Source organism: Canis aureus, chromosome 23 (genome assembly GCF_053574225.1).
Source record: "Canis aureus isolate CA01 chromosome 23, VMU_Caureus_v.1.0, whole genome shotgun sequence".
NCBI lineage: Eukaryota > Metazoa > Chordata > Mammalia > Carnivora > Canidae > Canis > Canis aureus.
This window is the reverse complement of record NC_135633.1, coordinates 13,939,383-13,960,833: the sequence shown is the minus strand read 5'-3', so window position 1 is coordinate 13,960,833 and position 21,451 is coordinate 13,939,383. Positions and strand designations below refer to the sequence as shown.

The window sequence follows — 21,451 nt, the reverse complement described above, 5'->3', positions numbered from 1 at the left end:
GTATTACTGTCCTTGTATCTGTTAAGTCTTATTACCAACGATAGGGGTAAACTAATTTATTGATGACTTATTTGCCACTTACTCCTACGGATTGGCAATTCAAAGAGCACATGGTTCCTGCATCTCATTCATGTAGCTTAAATGGCCACCGATTTGAGAAGGAGGATTCATTGGCAAGTCATGGATCAGTAATTATGTAAGTTCTAATGCCACCAGTTCCCCTGACAAAATGGATGTAATTAACATTTAAGTATGACACCAACCCATGCATTTTTCATGCAGTATTTCCTTCAAACCTGTTTGCCAGTACCTATGCTGTGATTCCAACGCATACATTAATAATAAAGATTTGATTTTCCCTTTGCATGAAAATATTCTAAACTCTGAAAAGCTTGATGAAACTGAAGGAGAGGGAATATACAAAGTCCATTCAACCACAGCATTATGTATGGTTACCCAGGAATTTGCACATACAACTCTGCTATAGCTAATGGCATTCATGTACTTAAGTTTTCCAAACAACGAGTTGAAAAATATACCCTTAAGAATTGTTTATGCCGAGAAAGGGCAACTATTTATAATCACAAGTGGAGTTTCTGCGAAGGTCTGCGCCAGGCACTATAGTCCTGGCAAACTTCCCTCCCAATTTGCAAGAACTCTACTGTTCGGGGCTGGAAGTGAAGCATGAGTACAAAGAAATACTTGCAGCTTTTTCCTAGCCTCAGTTAAATTCAGAGCGAAAGAACAAACACATAACAGGACAAAGGATATAGGAAATCACAGCACAAGCAGCCCTGCCTTATTTTTAGTAAAAAGGATTAGTAAGGGCTGCCCTGCAGTAAAGCCGATTGCCTGTGATCAGGGAGGAGGATGGTTGTAATCTCTTTACTATACCGCTGAGTTGATTGATTAAATTAAAAGTTATGAGTCAAATCCCCCCCAGAACATCTTGGAACCTTTCAATCTCTGCATATCCATGTGATTCTAACGACCTTCCCTTGGAAGGGACAAGTGTGCGCTACCTGTAGGGAACACATGAAGAAAGGCTTGGGAGCAAGCTAAACCTTTTCACAACCGCCAGCAAGAGTTTAATTAAACTCTCTCTAACATAATAAGCTTGGTTCAATTTAAGAGCACCGTGTGCCATGTTTTCCCTGCGCATGGAGCGTCCCAGGGTCCTGCAGCTCGAGTGGAAAGAACAATGAAAAGCAGAAGGCTTTCTCTTCACATCTGGCTCCTCGAAATGGGGCTAAGAGGCTTTCTGGAGGCTTTTGCTGACTGGGACAGTTAGTGTTTACAGATGTGAGTGGCTTTCAGTTATTGAATGCAAATTGCATTTGCTTTGTTGCGCACACCCTGGGAAAACCAAGAGGAAGAAGTGGAATAATGTTCCTTTATCCGCCCACCCACATTGAGATTCAGGGCACAGTCTTTTCAGGTTTATTGGGTCCCTAAGCAACCTTTGAAGAGCGCTGTACATCTGTCCGGCCGTCCCTACTACAGCAGACATGGATTCATTTGGCTTTGCTTTTCAAGTCTCTGGTTCCATCCCTAGTCCATTGACTGAATTTTTAGGTAAACATTTCTTGCCTGCCAACCTGAGTGGTTACCCAGCTCCTGGGCTAATTCTGCTCCCTCTTAAACTTTGATCTGTATTCTGAAGGCGAGCTCATCAGAAAAAAAGTGAAAGTGGGCTAGCTTTTAATGTGAAGGCTAAACGCCAGGAGAATAAGCTAAAGCAGGAGGTGGGAGAGAGCAGTTTCTTGCTGGAATAGTGAAGCTCAGCACCAAATAGCGGAACAGTGTGAGAGCTGAAGAGCATTTCTCGGGTGAGAGAAACTATAAGGCAGGTTTCTCTTGCCCCAAAGATTGTCCAGTGGTCAGTGCTCTGCTAAAAAGCGATGTGTACTGCATAGTCAGAACCATCGTGGGCTTGGAAGTCAGATCCCACTCGGAGTCTTGCATCTGACGCTTACTTCTAGAGACTTATGAAAATTGCTTAACCTCTCTGTGCCTTCCTTTGCTTGTTTGTAAAGCAGGATAATCAAAGCACCTACCTTATGAAACTATTTTGAAAATGGGCCAGGGCTCAACTCTAAGCTCCTCTCTTCACTAGCTATAGGACCTTGGAAAAGATACCAGCTGACCTTGGAGCTCTGATTGTATGTAGTAGAACCAAAATCAACATCACTGGAATAATGCAGGGATAGATGAGTTAATATTCTTGCAACCCTTAAAACAGGCTTGGCATATAGTAGAAGCTCACAAAGTGTTGGTCATTATCAGTTTTAAATGAGGTGACTTGTAAATGGTTTTGTTTGCTTTGTGGGGTTTTTTGAGGGGGGAGGGATTGGTTTTGTTTGATTTTGTTTTTGCTGAGTACCAGATACACAGCAAGTTCTGTGTTAACTGTGGCTATAATGTGCTTTTTTCTAACCTTATCATTATTCCCACCCACATTCTCAACCTTTAAATAAGGATTTAGCTGTGATCTCATGTTGAAATCTTGGACAAACCTTCTCATCTGATTGGTTTCCATCACCTGGTGAGAATTTCCTGAAGTTTCCGCCTGGCTCCTAAATTTTCTCCATGTCCCAGAGGAGACAGGGCTGAGTTCCAGGTATATTTTATCATCCCCAACCTTACAAATACCAATGAAGATGAATAGCCTCAAATTTAAAATGCAAAGATACTTTACAAAAGATCTAATACTTCGGATAGCCCAACCAGCAGTGAGGAAATAGAATTTGCATTTGTGACACTTTTTCCCCACTCAGAAAGGAATTTAGTAACAAATACAACATACGTTTCACAATCAGCCAGGCAAACACATGGAACTAGTCAGCTAATCTTGATTAGAAGTTAGTGTTTACTGACTTGTATTTTTGTAAATAAGCTAAGGGAAGTAAACAGTTTGAGATTTATGTGTTCTGTGATTTCTGTTGACCAAGATTGGTTTTACTTGGTTTCCTTCCCCTCTCCCCACCTCCCCCTACAAGCACGCACAAAAAATTCTTAGGTGGGATTTGCCTCCAAGTATACAGGGACCTGAGCAGCACCCAACTAAAGAGGAAGCAAAGCTGGGATAAGATAAAGAAACCACTTAGCTATTGAGCTCAAAGGCTCCTGGGGTCTGCACCATCCCCTGTAATGACATCAAGGAAATGTCACATAGGACAGAATCTAGACCCTCTCTAAAGCCTACCTTAGTTAAGTGCATCCCACTTCCTTTAATCCATAAGATCTGGAAAAATCTCTTGTATTCTCCTCAACCTTGGGTCATGCAATTATAATTAGCATCCTCATGGTACTGTGTATATTAGAAATAACCCTGGACAAATTTCCTATATGGTCCTTTTCCTTACCTTCCATCTCCTGTGTCTTCTTTGCTTTTTCTCCACCTTCTAGAGTGGTTTTATGCCAGACCCCTGGAGAAAAACGTTGGAGTTGGTTGGGACCATCACCATATTCCAAGCACACAGTGTCCAATCTAGCATTAGTGCTCAATGCATGCTATTCAATGGTCTTGGTGCAAAAATCTTCTCCATTAAAAAGAAATGTATGTAGGTAAATATGTATATATATGTATATGTGTAAATATACATCTGTATACATATATATATTTATATGTATATTTACACATATACATATATATACATATTTACCTATCTAACACAATCACAGGAAGAGGCAATGTATATGTGCTAAAAATCTTAATAAGGTTACTAAGAATCATATACACAGAACTCTCATGAAGCTAACAGCATTTATGTGCTTAAAGTTTTCCAAACAATGAGTTGAAAATATACCCTGAAGAATTGTTTATGCCAAATAAGGCTGAGTATTCATGGTCATGACTGAAATTGCTGCATGTTTTCTGCCAGCCACTGCATTCCTGCCAAACATCCTCCCAATTTGCAAGGATTCTTGGGTTTCACATTGGAAATAAAGCAGTAAAATGCCTCTTCACCCCAACTTACATGGGTCTTATTCTTCATGAGGACTTGCTTAGGCTACCCTGAGTAGGGCAACATCTCAACTCTTTGAAAATGCTTATTTAGGTTTACAAAGTGACATGGATTTTCAACCAAAAAGCATGGGAACAAGTTATCAGAATTCTGATGTCAGTTTGGGTTGTGAACACACAACACTTGAAAAGTGGCTCATGCTACTCCCATGCCAGAGGCACCAACTGAGAGGTTGTCAGTCGAGACTTCCATCAGCCAAAGCAAAAATCAGCTTCCCATCCTGGTAGCTCATGGGCCAAAACTTGGGGGTGGAGGAGGAAAAAAGCAAAAAACTGGCAGACCAGAGTCTTAGGTTTGCTAATCACGGCTACTAGGGGGTATACGCTTGAAGAATAACTCACAGCAAAGAGCACTTACAGGCAAAAGCACTCCTCAAGAGTGAGCCTGCTGGAGACCCTCAACCCTGTTTTCAGATTCAGTTCAGCCTCCCACCCCCCACCCCCCACCCCGAATTCTGGGACCAGTGATTTTCCTTGATTGGAAGAATTTTGCAGGAGTTAAAGCAACCCATCATTGTCCGGATTCTAACAAGGCCATTACATCTAATGGTAAAGAGTGTGGGCTCTGGAACCAGACTAATTCCTGCCTCCACCACTTCTGTCCATGAGATGTTAGGCACATCTCTTCATTAACCTCTCTGTGCCTCAGTTTTCTTACCCATAAAGTGGGAATGATAACAATACTAACTTCCCGGGACTCTTGTGAGGATGAAATGGATTAATGTATGTAAAGAGCTTAGAACAGCCCGGCATATATTAAGTGTTATATAATTGTTAGCTACTGTTATGATTCATTTTGTGTGATCCACTTCTTGCCTTGAAACCCAGTTCTTAAAATTTTATCTCGATCTTTAGGCATTCATTGCTTCCATAGATATTTAGGAACTGCCTACCATCTGGCTGAGCTTTCCCCTCTGTGCCCCGGCAGAGATGAGGTCCTTCCTTCCCTTGCTCCTGGAATTCTGCGTCTCAGAGTGGCCAGATCTGCGTAATGCCCAGTGTCCTTGGTCTTTTCTACACTGGGAGCTCTCCACCCAGCCTGCTCATCTCCATCACCAGTCTCTGTCTCATCTCTAAGCTCACTGCCTTGTCTGGTTTTGATTCTGGCAGCACCCTTGAAATTTGTTCAAGCAATGAATAAATTATTCACCTCTTTATTTCCCTCCAAGGAAGAACTAGGACGCCAGACCTTATCAAGTCAAAGGAATTCCTGCTGCCCCTTTACTGCAATAATTTAATCTCTAAAAAGTTAAAAAAAAAAAAAAAAAAAAAAAAAACCTAAGGAAATATCCCTCTGATCATAAACGATCCCTCTTCATCAAGAGAAAACAGACTTTTCCTGCTTAGAATTGCACAAGCAGAGCTCTTCCATTTCACCAGAGCTCCAGGGAATAATAGGCCACCAGCTGCCACCTTGGGCTGCAGGTTTCAGGAACTTGGAAAGGGAATTCTCCATCCTGATTATTGCCTTTGCAGTGCTCTCAGCTGCCAGCACATGGTGGTGGGCGTGAGTATGAGCCAACTTCTGTGTTCCTAAATAATAAGGCTGAGATGCTGTCCTCCTTTGCTGCAGAACCCTGGACCCCCAGCAAACAGCCAACTCTGGACAGCCATCCATCAACCAAGTTTCCTACATGTACCTACTATGTGCAGCCCTTTAAAAAATAAGTCACCTCTTTATGTATTTTTAAAAGCATTGGAAGGAAAGCTAATATTCATGGCAAAACTAAGATAAGTTCTGATACTACCCATGCAAAAGAGACTTGACCAAGGTCACATGCCCCAGGAGGGGGAGATGTAGGATATAATTACATGAACCTAACCTAAAAGACTAATTCTTCAACAGAGATGAATTTACTGAGACCTGACCAGCCTAATCTCTTGCCCTCTGTAACTTGTTTTTTTGGCTCCACACCCATCATATTTTCTCAGACAGCACAATGCTCATGTGACCTCTGGGCCTTTGCACTGGCCATTTTGTATGTTTGCAACTGTCCTGTCCAGCCCTCACCCCCTTCTCTTGTTCTCAGGTTAAATCCCACTGCCTTGGAAAGATTTTTCCAACTCCCCAATCTAGATTAGCTGCCCTTCTCTTTTCTGCTCCAGCCTTGTGGTTATCCTATCATGACAGCTTCCATGCTGCATTGCAATCGCATATTCACATGTCTCATACCCCTAATATCCCAAGACAGAGCAGGGCCCATGTCTGGTTTGGCTCAGAATCCCCAGGACCCAGGATTTAGAGATAACACATGACCAGTGAGTATTTATTGAATTAAGAGGAACCAAGCTCTCTCTCTACCAAGCTGCCTCCCTGACAGGTCAAATCCCAAAATAAAGATACCAGCGTTGCAATTCTGGCTAATGGCTCTGTGCAGGCTGGCCTCCTGCCCAGAGCCCCTGACCTCTGATCCTTAAAATGCTCTGAGGTAAGCTTTGAGCTCCCACCTCTACCTCTTACAAGCTCGCAGCTCGTCCCTGTCATTTCCCTATCACCATGCCCATTACATGAGAATTAAATTTTTCATTCCAATACAATGCAGTTCCAGCCTAGGGTAGACCACAGTGAGCCTTGAGAGACAAGAAAAGAAAGCTAACACTGCTTCTACCTTCACATTTTCCCTTTTAAAAGCAAACTTAATAGAAGCACACTTACAAATAGATGTACAAAAAGTGATGCATTATAAGTGTACAGCTCACAGTTTCCCATTCACTGGAACACGTTCATGTTAGCAACACAGAAATCAGAAAATTACTAGCACTCCAGAAGCCTCTTTTTGTCCCTTCCAGTCTGCGCTTCTCCACAAAGGGTAGCCACCATCTTGACTTCTATCATAGGTCAAGTTTGCCTATTTTTAAACTTTTTATAAGTGGAATTTTTATAGCATATCCTCTTTTGTGAGGAAAATAAAAGACCAACAATGCCAAGTGTTGGCAAGGATGTAGATTACCAGATTTCTCTCACTGTGGAAAACTGTTTAACAATCTCAACTAAAGCTGGGCTACATATCCTATGATATACTAGGATACTAGGATTCTACTCCTAGTATATAAAGAACAGAAATGTGTACATATATTTACCAGGACATGCACATGAGTGTCTATACAGCACTATTCATAATAATCTCATGAATAGGATGGAAAAATTCAACGTGGTATATTGATGCTGTGAAACACACAGTTATGAAAAAGAAAACCAAAATTATGCACCATCACATGGATGATTCTCACAAACTTCTGCCTTCCATGCCTAGATGCTGAATTGATCTGTGATTGAAATTGTGTATGGTGTGAGGTAAGGGTCAAGGTACTTTTTTCCTTTTCTTGCTAGAATCATTCATCAAGATGCCCATCATTTCCCTTCTACATTAGTGTCACCTTTGTCATGTATTGAGTCACTATGTATCTGTTGGTCTATTTCTGGATTCTGGAATCTGTCATTCTGTCTCATTAATCTATTTGGAATCTGTCATTCTGTCTCATTAATCTATTTGTCTAGCCTTCATATATGGAAGCATTAGTTCTCTAACTTTATTCTTCTTCAAGATTATTTAACTACTCTCAAGCCTTTACATTTCTGCATAAATTTTTAAATCATGATCTCAATTTTCATTTAAAAAAAACACTAGTATTTTTATTGAGCTTATGTTGAATTTATGAACAAATTAGGGAAGATTTGACAACTTTATGTTATTGACTCTATCACTCCATGTATTTATTTACCCCCAGTTCACTCAATAATGTTTTATAGATGTCTATGGAGAAGAGGTCTTACTCATTTTTCATTGGGTTTTTTCTTAGATATATATTTTATACTATAGCAAGTAATAGCTTTTTTAAATTTCTTTTTTTTGTCACTGGTATATAGAAATGACATTGATTCTTGCATATTAGTATTCAGAGACCTTGCTAAATGTCCTTATTAATTCTGTTAGTTTATATATAAATTATTTTGAAATTTTTATATACACTATTGTATCTTCTACCAAAATTCCCTTCCAACCATTGTGCCTTCTGTTTCTCTCTATTGCCTTATTTCACTGGTGGCTAAAAGCTGGTGATAGTGGGCATTCTTGCCTTGTTCCCAGTCTTATGGGGGAAAGCTTTTAATGTCCCATTTTTAAGTGTGGTTTTTGCTATGGCTTTTTTGTAGATTTTTAAAAATTAGGTAAAGAAAGTTCGTTCTATCCTTAGTTTGCTGAGTGTTTTTTTTTAAATCATGAATGGATACTAAATGCAATCAAATACTTGTTCTGTATCTATGAAGGTATACATATATATTTTTCTTTTTTTCCATTAATGTGATGAATTGTATTGATTGAATTTTGATTGTTAAACTGCCCTTATATTCTTGGAATAAACTCTATGTGGCTGTGATATGATATAGCTGGATATAAGGTTTGTTAATATTCTTTGAGGTTTCTGCATCTGTGGTCACAAAAGAGACTGAGGTTCTGTCTTCACTTTTCCCTTCAATTTTGGGGTAGAAGTTTTCTACCCCAGCCTGACTCCCCTTTCATCCTATATATAGACCTGATTCAATAGTCCTTGCTTCTATTATTAGCTTAACAAACTTTTCCCTAGGACGCCTATCTTCTCGATCACTGCCAGTGCAAAAAACCTCCTCAAAGACAAAGTAATCATAAGCCAAATCCCATTTCAACCATTCACTGACAATGTGTCCAGTGACAAGTTATAGATCTTCTTGGAGCCTATTTCCTCATCAATGAAATGAGATTTAAAAGATTGGATAATAACATACCAAAACACCTAGTGCAAGTATATGCTCAGTAATTCCTATTTCTTGCTACCTTTTCTATCTACTGCCTACAAACTTTTAAACATAGGAGAGCATTGGATTACCTATTTACAGAACTTAGCCAACAGTTAAGATTCAAACCTGCAAATGAACTAATGGGGATGGGAGAAATCTATTCTTTTTGTTGAACTCTTAAGACACAAAGCAGTTATTTACTGCTCCTGCTATGTTTTTAAATACAAGCTCCTGGATTTTTAAAATTAGATAAACATTGCTAGAATTTATCATCCAAAGTGCTACAGTTCCTTCCCTGAGGCTTCAAACTCAGGTGTTAATGGTGTATTAAACATTTGGAAGTTGTCCAGAAGGATAGCCTCTCTCCCATATATAACCATATTTATGTAGAAAAGTCAGCTTGGAAGGACACTTTTAAATAAAGTTCCTCTTTCTAAAAATATAACTGCAGTGCCATTTGTCAGTGCACAATAAACTTATAACCAGCCTCTAGAGAGCAAAAGGGATGGGAGTTTGGTGGTGCTCTGAGATTATGGTTTTTGCCTCTGAGATGAGAATCAGATAACTGGCTAGGTTTTAGAGATATCCAAATAAATCAGAAGTTGGAAGTTCACAAAATTGGGCCAGGAAGACTGAGTTCAAAGAAGGTGGAAATTTATGAACATCGAGAGCCAATACTTTCATTGTTGTCTGGGGCATTAGACAGGTACCACCCTACTTATCCCCTGGCATCCCCACCCTAAGAGTTGATTCTGGTGACAGCGATGCATGACATCAGAGTGATCTCCTACCTAAATCTGGGCTTAGCTTAGGCTTTGTTTCCCATCGGAGTAGAAGGAACACGGCCTTAAGTTCGACACATCTGATGATAATTCCAGCTCTGCCTCTTACTTGCAGCTCAATTGCCTCATCCATAATATGGGGTTGGTAACTGACTCATCTAGCAAGACCATTGTGAGAATGAAAGGATGTTAAGCTAATATCTCTGAAGTGCCTGTTGCAGGGAATGTGCTCAATAAATGGTCGTGGTTGTAAGAATGATGGTATCTATAGTGATAACAGTGGCAACAATTATGATGACAATAACAAAGTCAGCACCCATAGCTTTGGGTGGAGGGGTGCTGAAGGATCATTTGTATTCTATAGGACTACTCTGCTTCCCAAAACAGGAAAAGTAGCCCCACCTGACTCTTGCCTAATCTCCCGACTATTATTTTATGGATGGCTGAGGCCATACACATAGTCTTGGTTAAATGAGCCATGTCTAGTTTCCCCAAAAGCAGAGCCTGACAAAAGGACTTTGGTGCAAGTAGTTTATGTAGAAGGTGATCCAGGAAGCAGGAGTGAAGGGCCTGGGGTAGAATGACAAGGGAAGAGGAAGAATCAACCTAAGAATATATTTTGAGGTCACTGGCATCAGTATACCTCAGAAAAGTGTACAGAATTGTCCACGAGCACCCACCCCTCCATAGGCGGAGAATTGTCTCCAGGAATACTAACTTCCCTGCACGTCAGGTGCTTGCTTGCTGGCCAACTGGGCTTTCAAAGCTCCAGAGAAGGCCTTGTGGCAGTAAATGGAAAGAAGCACAGTATACTTGAAGTGGACACTCACTCACAGCATGGGTGTCTCACACTTGCTACCGCTTCACCATCAGCCTCCAGAAGATAGAACTGACTCCAGACAATGGAACCTGAGCTCTGAGGCTCTGCTGCTTGCTCCTGGGAACTAGTCCGTTCACCTGATTCAATCTGCTGCTATTTTCTCACCACCTACTCCTCCCCATCCAATGGACTTCTACCACTCATCCCCCCCACCCCCAACACAGTGCTGACTGCCACTAGAACCACCACTACACTGACCATACACCTTAGAAAATCCAACTCTCCTCTAAGACCTTGCCTTACTCTAATGGACAGACTCTGTGCATGTTCCAGGTTGCTCCCAATCTCTTCTTCCCTAGAGAAATAGAATATCAATATTAAAAGCAACCATTTATTGAATGTTTATTATGTACCAGGAATTGTACTATGTTCATATGGATTTCCCTCTGCGTTATGCATAACAACCCTAGAAGGTGGGTGCTATCATTATTTCCATTTCAAAGAAAAGAAAACAGTCTTCAAAACTTTAGGTAGCTTGTTCAAGGTAACACAACTAGGAAATGGTGGAAACAGGAGTGTAATGATGACCTTAAACCAGTAGGAGATAGCCTGTTTCTTTCAAGGCATCTGATGTAAGGATAAACTGATACATATAAGGGCATGGATGAATCTCTAATGTATTATGTCAAGTTGAAAATGCCAGACTCCAAGGGCTACCTGCTGTATGAGTTATTTATACTATATTCTAGGAAAGACAAAATTATAGGAAGCAGAAACAGATCAGAGGTTGCCAAGGGCTGGGGATGGAGGAATGGAGTTGACTACAAAGAGGCACATGGCAATTTTTTTAGGTAGTAGAACTATTTTTTTTTAAGATTTTATTTATTTATTCATAAGAGACAGAGAGAGAGAGAGGCAGGCAGAGACATAGGCAGAGGGAGAAGCAGGTTCCATGCAAGGAGCCTGATGTGGGACTCGATCCAGAGACCATGGGATCATGCCCTGAGCCGAAGGCAGATGCTCAACCGCTGAGCCACCCAGGTGTCCCGGTAGTAGAACTATTTTTTTTAAGATTTTTATCTATTTATTCATGAGAGACAGAGAGAGGGAGGCAGAGACACAGGCAGAGGGAGAAGCAGGCTCCATGCAGGGAGCCCGATGTGGGACTTAATCCCAGGAGATCATGACCTGAGCCAAAGGCAGATGCTTAACTGCTGAGCCACCCAGGTCTCCCGGTAGTAGAGCTATTTTATATCTTCCTTGTGATTGGTTACATGATTGCATGCCTTTGTCAAAATTCACTAAATGATACATTTGAAAGGATGACTTCTCTTGAATTTAAAATATGCTTTTATTTTTTAAAAAGGAAATAAAGCTTGGGATGCCTGGGTAGCTCGGCAGTTAAGCATCTGCCTTTGGCTTAGGGCATGATCCTGGAGTCCTGGGATTGAGTCCTACATCGGGCTCCCTGCATGGAGCCTGCTTCTCCCTCTGTCTATGTCTCTGCCTCTCTCCCTCTCTCTGTGTCTCTCACGAATAAATAAATGAAATATTTTTTTAAAAATTTTTAAAGATTAAAAGGAAATAAAGCAGATAGTAATATTCTCCTGATTGCCCCAGCAGTTGTCCAACTATGGGAATAGAAGGGAGCAAAAGTTGAAGTTTCAAAGACTGGGTGGCATAAATGAGCTTACGTGGTGGGAGCTCAGTATCAGGTTGCAAGGACCTGAAAAGAATTCAAGAAGTGGAAACCATGAGCTTGACTTTCTCAAAAACCCCGGAGGTGTAGGAAAGACAAAAGATAGGCCTTGTGGAAAGAGCATTGACGAGAAAAATTTTTTTTACTTGGAATAAGGAAATTTGAACCTCCTACTTCAAGGGAGAAACTCCTTAGTGAAAAAGATATGAAAGGTGGAGCTCATCCATGTATTTACCATCTCTAGCACTATTTTTTTCCTTTATGGGATCTGAGTTTACATCTGTTTTCATTTCCCTTCAACCAGAAGTCCTTTAATATTTCATATACAGCAGGTATGCTAGTAATGAAGTCACTCAGCTTGCCTTTATCAGAAAGGTGTTTTAGTTACCCTCATTTTTATTTATTTATTTTTATTATTATTTTTTAGTTACCCTCATTTTTGAAGGATATTTTTGCAGGATATAGAATTCACAGTTGGGCAGACCGGGTGGCTCAGCAGTTTAGCACTGCGTTCAGCCCAGGGCCTGATCCTGGAGACCTGGGATCGAGACCCGTGTTGGGCTCCCTGCGTGGAGCCTGCTTCTCCCTCTGCTTGTTTCTCTGCCTCTTTCTCTCTCTCTCTCTCTCTTTCATGAATAGATAAATAAAATCTTAAAAAAAAAAAAAGAATTCACAGTTGACAGTTTTTTATTTCTTTCAGAACCTTAGTGATATCATTTCATTGTCTCTTGTTTTTGAAACCAGCAGTCATTCTTATTTTTGTTTTTCTGATTATAATGTGTCCTATAGGCTCTGGCTGCTTCTAAGACTTTTTCTCTAGTCATCATTAACTGTTTTTGATGTGCATAAGTATAATTGTCTTGGTTTTTATCCTGTCTGCAGTTTATTGGGCTTCTTGGATATATAAGTTGATATTTTTCATCAAATTTTGGGTAATTTCAGGTATTATTTCTTTAAATATTTTCATAACTCAATATCTCTATCCTCTCCTTCCAAGATTCCAATAACCCTTATGTTAAGCAACTTACTGTTGTTCCAAAAGTCACTGAGACTCCTGTTCATTTTTTTCTAACATTTTTCTCTGCTTTTTGCTTTGAATTTCTATCACCCTATCTTTCCATTTATAGACCTTTCTCTTTGCCATATCCTAAAACAGATATTATATTTTCCAGTTCTAGATTTTCCATTGGGTTTTTTAAAAGTTTCTTTCTTGGAACACTTGGGTGGCTCTGTGGGTTAAGCATCCAACTCTTGATTTCAGGTCAGGTCTTGATCTCAGAGTTGTAAGATAGAGTCCCGCATCTTCTCCACACTGGGTGTGGGCCTGCTTGAGATTCTCTCACTCTCCCCTCTCCCTCAATCCATGTACTTGCACTGTCTCTCTCTCTCTCTAAAAAAATAATAATAATTTCTTTGCTGAGAATCCTCCTCTGTTCACCCATTATGTTCATCTCTTCCTTAAATCCTTGAATTTGATAGTAGGTGTTTTAAGGTCCTTGTATAGCAATCCCAGCAAACCCATCATTTCAGGAACTCTTTCTTTTGACTGTTTTTTTTTTCCTCGTGGTTATGGATCATATTTTCCTGCTTCTGCACTTTTTAGTAATTTTTGACTATATGATGGACATTGATGAGTAACTAGATTTATTATCTTCTTTTAAAGAGTATGGAGTTTCAATCTGGCAGTTGGTTAATTTACTGGTATATCTGCTTGTTTTACTTTCAAGGCTTGTTTTCTAAGCTTTGTCAGGGTAAGTCCAGACTAGCCCTTACTCTAGTGCTGAAGTATTTTTCTCCCAAATTATGCCTTTTCCTGGGTCTCAGGTGAATGCTCAGAATGGTCATCAAGTTGTCTTGAATATGGATGGTTGGAATCCGGTCCCTTCAGTATTATGTGACTTCTGCAATCTCCATTCAGCCCTTAGCTACCCAGTAGCTTTATTTCCCAAGCCTTTGGAGTTTTGTCCCGCACATGTGCGACTTAGTGTTTGCTCAAAGACCTAAAGGGACTCCTGTGCATGTTTCTGAAGTTCCTTCTCTGTGCAGCATCCTCCTCTCTGGCATTCTTGCCAGTAAATCCTATCTACCCGCAGAAGCCTCAAATTCCTATCTTTATCTCCTCAGCTCAGAAGATTGTCATGCTCTGTTGTACCACAAACCAGAAAATGTCTGGGACAAACATGGGGCTCACCTCTTCTGTTACCCTTCTCTCAGGGGTCATAGTGTTTGCCATCTATTTTCTAACATCTGAACATTGGTGCTTTATATACATCTTACGCACTATTTAGTCACTTATGTTGTGAGGGCTAGTCTGGTGCCATTTATTCCATCAGAGTGAGAAGCACAAGTTGTGTGAGCATAAATAAATTTGGAGGGCGTCTGCAGACAAAACCATCATATTTTCTTCTCTATTTCATGTTGCCTTCAAGATAAAATAAAAACTTTTTTATTAAGACACTCATGTCTCTTCTGATTTGTCTGGTTGACTGGCTTTGTCATTTGATCATTCCTTCTTTACAAATACACACTGTCTCTCTTTCTCTCTCTACCTCGACCTACCTTATGGTTTCCCATGTACCTCTGACTTTCTCTTATGTCCTGCTTTTGCACAATTCTTGTCCTTCTACAAGAATACCTTCCTCTTTCCCCGTAATTGCCTTCCTAGCTCCTACTTACCCTTCAGAAGGTAGCTTAGCTGTCGTTTCCTCCAGGAAGCTCTCTCTGGTACAGTCTGGTTTGCATATCCCCCATTCGTGTTTTTATATCACTCTGCATTGCCTTTATGAAAGTTGTACTACGTATACTTTATTGAAATTACCTGTCATGACCTGTCCTCCATGCAGTCCACCTCATCTTCCAAACTGAACGTCTCAAGGGCCAGGACCAAGGCTGGATTCTGCTCAGAGTCTCCATGACCTAGCACAGATTTTGTCAAACTTTTTCTATAAAGGACCAGATAGTAAATACTTTAGGGTTTGCAGGCCAGGCAGTTTCTGTCGTAACTACTCATCTCTGCCATTGTAGCAGGAAAGCAGTCATAAATAATACATAAGTAACATGTAAAATATAAAACTTTATTGGGGGAAAAAAAAACAGGACATGGGCTGTGGCTTGTTGATTTCTAACCTAGCACGTAGTATGCCTAGTAAACATTTATTTAGTGAATGAATTAATAGAATAGAATATTATTAGAAGCCTCTAAGTAAATGCAAAAGAATATGATCCATTGTGTAAGTGCAAGTGTTTTCCCTGGAATGGAAAAGTGACATTTTTCTTAAGACCTTAAGGAAAGAAAAAAGGCTAGCTGAAGGTGAAGGTGAAGAGGGCAGAAAGAAAATTGAGGAATTTCTGGCCAAACCGACAGATCTCCCCATGCAGGGTTTTTTTTTTTTTTTTTTTTTTTTCCAAGGAGGCCATGCCGGGAGGGGATCCTGAAAACCTGAATAGCTTGGTCAGAGTGAGTTCCTGAAGCCACCAAAGGCAGGAAGAGCCAGAGGGCAAGTACAAGCTGTGTCCTGGGCAGCACCCAGGGGCAAACCCAGAGGAGCCAAGTTCTGTAGCCAAATCCAAAAAGCATCAAAACCCAGGCAGATTCTGGAACTGAGCCTAGGGTGAGAACAGCAAGGGCCAGAAGAAAATGAGATCCAAGACAACTTTTATGAATAGGGCTGGCAGGCCGACCACATTTTTCTGCTTGTCACCAGCCACATGGTGCCTGGATAAGTCTGTGGATGGGTTGACCTGGGTCTTCTCGGAAGAGTTAAGTAACAAGGTTATCCACTCAGACATGAAAGGAGGACATGGGGATTGGAGAGGCAGCTAGCAGATCCATAAGGACCCAACCAGCACCTAAAATCAAAGATTTGCTGAGATATAGTGGGTGAGTTGTAGCAATGTAGACACCAAGGCTGTAAACGTCTCCAGTGAAGCGCTGTGAATGTCATGTCAAGGAAATGCACGGGGGACTTTTTGCGGGACTGAGATTGTCAGCGGAATGCAGCCTCTGACAAAGCAGGCCGGCAAAGCTGGGCCGTTGCTGAATACCTGCCACAGGTAGGACCCTTCAGAGAATCCATCTATGTGCAACACGCATCCTTCCACATGAGACAGAAAGCCAGGCACGGCTCTTCTTTTATCAGCAATGGCCTTTTCAGCTTTGTTGTGAATTTGGGCATCACTGGCAACTTAGCACCAGCCATGACAACAGAAAAGGTGTCAGAAGTGAGGGTACAACACGTATATTCAGGATGTCCCCCTGGAGGGGCTTTTCAACCGGGGTGTACCTGGTTGCCCATCAGTATCTCAGACTCACACATCTAATCATTTCTTCCTCTCGGCTTCCCACCTGCCTCTGTCCCATCTATGCTTCATCTAAACTACTGGGAATAAACGTCTAGACTCAGGTATGTGTAGGCCGCTAGAACACTACTGGAACCAGAGAGAGGTCTGCTAAACCAGACCTCTGGTTTAGACCTCTGGTCACCAGAGCTTTGGCCTTACCTGAGAGCCAAAAGGGTTGGCGATAGTCTCGGTCCTTGACCCCAAAACTGAAGCCCTAGTGTTTCCCCAAGGACCTCAGCCATAGCTCCCCCCACTCCCGCCCCCGAGCATCCCTTTAAGAAAGCCACAAGCATGTGCCCTGTCTCCTCCTCCCTGGGCCTTCTGTTACCTGTGGCTTCTCCCTCTCCCTCCTCCCTTATTTCCTGGAGGATGCTGGAGCCCCGTGCCTCACTTCTCTGTGTCCCAGCTAACTGGGTCCGCTGAGCCACCTCAGTCTCAGGCCCCAGACCACTGAGTCCCACTTGGATGATTCCCTCCTGGATTTTCTTTCAGCTTCAGGTCCTTGTATCTGACATTCTGACATCTCTACCCACCCATTCTAAACCAGACTGTCCTCCAATCACCTGCTCAGGTCTTTTTTGCTTCCCATGCCTTCCAGAAGCTTGTCTGGATCTGCTCCTGGACATCCTATTCGCATTTAATTTGACTGGCTAATATTTATTGAGCCCACTTTGTGTTCCAGCCACTAGTCTTGACTTCAGAACAACCCCTGGAGACTGGTCATGTCAATCTCCAGATGAAGAAACTGAGTTGAAGAGAGATTACTGATTACTTGTCCAGTCTAGAACTGAGCTTCAGAACTGAGCCTGGAATACACGATGGTCAGACTCAGAACCCAGAGCTTTAACTACATGCCCACCCTGCCTTCTGAAGTCTGTCCAGTCTTCCCTCTTGTTGGCTTGTACCTCTGATCCCGTGTCTTCATTCCCTTTCCACTGCCCCTAAGTCCTACCCGACACAACTCACGCAAGAGAGTGTTGATGGGTCTCCTCACCCTGGGCCCTCTCCCTTGGCACCACTGGGTGTGGCCTTGATACAAGTGCGGTGCCTTGTGGTAGGGAGCGCAGCTCGGGCCCTTGAATCCCAGTGTCCTCTCTCATCCACTGTGCGATCCTGGGTTAAACTCAACCTCTCTGAGTCTGGGTTTGCCCATGTGAAAAATGGGAATTCTTACAGCCTCTGTGTCAGAGCAGGCTCTCTTTTTTTTGAGTGTTTAATGCAATAATGTAGGTCAGGCCTTGGCACAGTGCCTGGCACTTAGTAAAGGCTCACTGCATGTTAACTATTGTCATATGATTCTTCCCAGAAGGAAACTTCCATTATGTTTCTCCCTCTCGTGGTGGGTACTCAGCACTCTCCTCAACCCATTCCTGACTTTCTTTTTCATCTTCCCTCTTTGCCTTCCATCCCTCCAGTCCACCAAACAGTCTTCTCTTTTCCTCGACCTCTCAGTGCCATGTAGGGAAAAGAGTGTGTGCTCCAGGGCCAGGGAGACCTGGAGTTGAACCCCCGGTTTTGACCCTTGCTGACTCTGTGAGCTTCGGCAGCTTCCTTAACATCTCTGGGTCTCAGTTTTCTTACTATAAAATGAGAATGAAGGTGTAGTGAGAGTCACACCTAGGACAGCATTACACCTGACACCTAGTAAGTGTTTAATCCTCTTATCTGTGTCATCATTGGAATTCCCACTTCTCCTGTCCTGCCAGCCTTCCTAGGAAAGTTTCTTCTGGGAAAGTCTCTGCTGGGAAAGTTTCCTTGCTCCTCTGTCATCTTTTGGATTCCTCTCGTGGATTGGATTCCCATTACGCTTTCCATCCATAACACTATCGAGAACTTTGTATTGTACAGTTTTTAAAAATTTTCATAGTTCTTTCCAAAACTAGCCCAATTAGTTTGCGCAACTCTGAGAAATAGTCTGGCTAGTAATAGTTTTAATAGGCAAACTGAGGCTGTGATTCATGGGCATGCATGGAGGCCTGGAGCACAGTTCTCTGGCTCTTGGTCACCAGTGCCTGTCTCCCTGTACCATTCTGCACCCGAGTCACTGCCACTCACCTGAAGTCATTACCTTTCTGATGTTGCAGATTGTTTTCCATGGATTCCTGCCTTCTCCCCCCAGGGGCAGTAGAGTCTGCTCCCTCCCCGTAGCTAGCGCCTGGGAGATATCTATTTATGTGGTTGATATCATTCAGTGGGTTGAAATTTGAATTAATGTGGTAATTTGCAAGATCATTGTAGGAAATTAACAACTAAATTGATCAGAAAGTTGAACTGATACAATGACATTTTATTCAAGGGTAAGAAACCACAAAGATCCCATTCTTGAGGCACCTGCTTCTCTGTACTCATGCCTTTGGACTTTGATTCTTTGGATTTGGGGACTTTGGAGTTAGCAGCTCCATCCCCTCTGCTCTGCGTTCTTGTTTCTATAATATCCCTGACCATGCTGGATCCTAAGTAATCTGCTTAACCATCTGTTTCCCCACCCCCAGACTGTGAGTCCCTCCAGGACAAGCCCCTGTCCAATTCCTGTCGGTGTCCAGAACCTGCCACTGCGCTTGGCACACAGTAAATGGAAGTCGAATGAATAAATCAGAAAGACCCATCTGGGCCCATCCCCTCCTCTCCCTATGATTGTGCTCCGTCCTAGTCTCTTCTCTTATTCCACAATACATATAGATTTCTTATTTCCTCTGCTGAATAAAAGGCAGGTTTCATGTTTCACTCATTTTTGTAGCCTCCCTAACAACCGGGAAAGGAGGAAACTCTAATTATTGAGTGTCTATTGTGTGCCAGTGGTGATTTCACATATATTATCTCATCTTTTAAAAATTGAATTTAATTCTTATATATGTCAGTAAGATAGGCATTCTCATCCTTGAATTACAGAGGAGGGGGCTGAGACTCAGGGAAATAAAATAACTGGAATTGGACCACATTGACATAGCTAGAAAGTAGCAATGCTGGCATTTGAATCCCTGTCTGCTGGTGTTAAGGCTAATGCCTTTCTTTTTTTGTTGGTGGTAGTGTTTGTTTTTTAACAGCATGCAGGTTAGCTGAGTGTGTTAGCCCAATAGGTGTCAGGAACTCTGCTGAGTTGAGACTTGAATTTAATCACACTGAATCAAATCTGTGTAAGCCTGCTCCGAAATGCTTCTCCCCTTTGATTGTTTGGATGAAATCCTGTTTTGCTTTGTTTTGTTTTTTAATAAATTTATTTTTTATTGGTGTTCAATTTGCCAACATATAGAATAACACCCAGTGCTCATCCCGTCAAACGCCCCCCTCAGTGCCCGTCACCCAGTCACCCCCACCCCCCGCCCTCCTCCCCTTCCACCACCCCTAGTTCGTTTCCCAGAGTTAGGAGTCTCTCATGTTCTGTCTCCCTTTCTGATATTTCCCACTCATTTTTTCTCCTTTCCCCTTTATTCCCTTTCACTATTTTTTATATTCCCCAAATGAATGAGACCATATAATGTTTGTCCTTCTCCGATTGACTTATTTCACTCAGCATAATACCCTCGGATGAAATCCTTTGGAAAACATGCACTAAACTAAACTCACGGTGCATCAGACACAGTGCCAGGCACTGGGGACATAGCGCTGGGCCGTGGGGACATAGCGCTGATGACAGGTCACCTCGAGGACGTTACGGGCTGGCGGACAAACAGACCTGAAGCAGTGATCGTACATGTGATCTGTGTGGGGAGACAGGAGACAAGACTTAGGTCAGTCTGGGGTGGGGGTGGGGGATCTTGGGGACTTCTGGGTAAATCATAAAGGAGGGATGACGGTTGGCCAAGCCAAGCGAGAAGAGAGCCACGGGCAACAGCATGTGCTAAGCCCCTGAGGTACAGAATTGTAGGCAGAATGGGTCTGGGAAAAGGGGGCATTTTGGTGGAACAAGGCAGAGGGAGCAAGAGATGCTGAAGCTGGTCTCCGTATGTTCACAGCATGAACAAAGGTCACGAGTGGCTCCCAGCCCTTGCCCCTGCGCAGAAGTAGTGCTCGTGGCTTGGATGACAGCTAGGACAGTCCCCTGGCTCAGGAAGTGACTTACAGAAAAAGCGGGCAGCACACCCGTCTGTCTTCTCTAGGGAAATGATGGATGAACAGTGTTTGCACCTCCCCGATGTGTAGGAACAATGAGCAAGCCATCGGCAGGCTGACATAGTGATGTCGGCTGCCCTGGGCAGGCCGGGAGGGGGGCTTCCCCGCGTTCCCCAGGCCCAGGGCTGATGTCAGCAGGATCGGGCCTTGTCCAGAGTGGTCTGCGTACGTGCTGGGGTGGAGCAGAGTCCAGTCACGATGGCCACAGGGTGGTAAGCTGCAGGTACTGCATGTGGCACCTGGGTCCAGCCAGTTCGGGTTTTCCTCTGTGCTGTGCCCCCAAATGTTCTTTACCTCGGGGCTTTAGTAGCCAACCAAAGAATGGCTGAGACTGAACTGGCCTATGATGAATTGTATGTTATTTAGCCAGTAATTGATCACCGTGTGTGTGTGTGTGTGTGTGTGTGTGTGTGTGTGTGTGTGCACCCATCACGGGCAGAAACAACACCCAGCACAGTGCTGATGTTGACTCTCCATCCTCCCTCTGGCACTTTGAAAAGCCCTCAGTCAGTTTTGTCTTGGTCCTGTCCAGATGCTGTTCTGTTCTCCCCTGTGTCACCCCCAGGTTCCCTCCTGCACTCCCTATGGCCACCAGCCCCCGCCCCCACCCGTGATCCTCAGCAGACGGACCAGTCCCTTCCACACATCCAGACTGCCTGCCCATCCTCTCACACGGCTGGCTTACCTGCCCTGCATCCTGGAAGGCACAGAAAAGCCAGCTCAAAGTCAACCAAGCTCCTTCCCGAGAATTGCCCAAGCCTGCTCCCCACTCACTCCCTCTACCCTTGGCTCCCCGCTCTCCCGCCACAGCTCTACAATCTCATTTTGCTCCATCTAATGCATTCTTCACACTGCTGCCTGGATGACTTATCTAAAATTCAAATGTGATCATGCCATT

General features: G+C 42.8%; 1 protein-coding gene across 2 annotated transcripts in view; it reads left to right on the top strand.

The window, feature by feature from the left end:
* SPON1 (spondin 1) overlaps positions 1-21,451 on the top strand; it is a 251,520-nt gene that overhangs the window by 121,832 nt on the left and 108,237 nt on the right. The window lies entirely within an intron of this gene.